This window comes from Spinacia oleracea, chromosome 4 (assembly GCF_020520425.1).
Source record: "Spinacia oleracea cultivar Varoflay chromosome 4, BTI_SOV_V1, whole genome shotgun sequence".
NCBI classification, from domain to species: Eukaryota; Viridiplantae; Streptophyta; class Magnoliopsida; order Caryophyllales; family Amaranthaceae; genus Spinacia; species Spinacia oleracea.
In genome coordinates, this window is record NC_079490.1 from 149304313 (window position 1) to 149305279 (window position 967).

A 967-nucleotide genomic window follows, 5' to 3' on the forward strand; every position below is an offset into this window, starting at 1 on the left:
ATATTTCTCTTATTCTCATTTTTTTTAAACCCCTTGGATAAAAGATATTCCATATACTCCTAAACTAAGAATGTATTTGTGGTCTTGGGGAGCTCATAATATATTCCATAAAAGTAATGCTTCCACCCAATATATCTTGGGTATTTTAGTATGTCTACGTACTATCAAAATTATTAGTGAAAGTTTTTAGTGAAGTATTATACATTTATACCTTTATCATTTTGGTATGCTAATTTACCATTTTTTTTTATTGAGTTTACTAAAATATAGCCCGTGCGTAGAACGGGCCAAAAGCTAGTTCAAATAAAATAATTTACCAAATTCAGTAGTATTCCATACAAGGTCATGTGTTGCATTTACCTTAATTCCTTAGCTTAATCTAACCATTAGAGGTCATGGAAGAATCTTATCACAAAGGGTAATTTAATTAATGAAACGTTGTATATTAACTTATTGAATTCCAAAATGTGGCGTAATATATACTTTCTCCGTTTTTTAATATTCGCAACGTTTGGACTTTTGTCACTATTCATATACGGAGTAATCTACTTTGACTATTCGTAGTGTTTTTTGTATAAGATAAAACATAGTCATGTGGGATCTTGTTAGATTCGTCTCAATGTGTATTTTCAAAATATCAACTTTTTATAATTTTTGCATAAAGAGAATTTAAGATATAAATGATCAAAGTTGTGCATTGAGTTGCGTGAAACTAACAAACGTTGCGAGTATTAAAAAATGGAGGAAGTACTACGTACAGATAAAGATGGTTGTGGGCCGGGTCGGGCCGGGCTTCGTGCTGAGCCCACGGGACGTGGGCCTAACCGTGTCGGGCCCACGCCAGGCCCACGTTGTTCCGTGTCGTGCCGTGTCGGGCCGAAAAATTAAAAACAAGGCCCAGGCCCGGCCCAAGCCCACGTGCTTTCGTGCAGGGCCTGTAACGCCCAGACCTCTAACTCAAGTAATT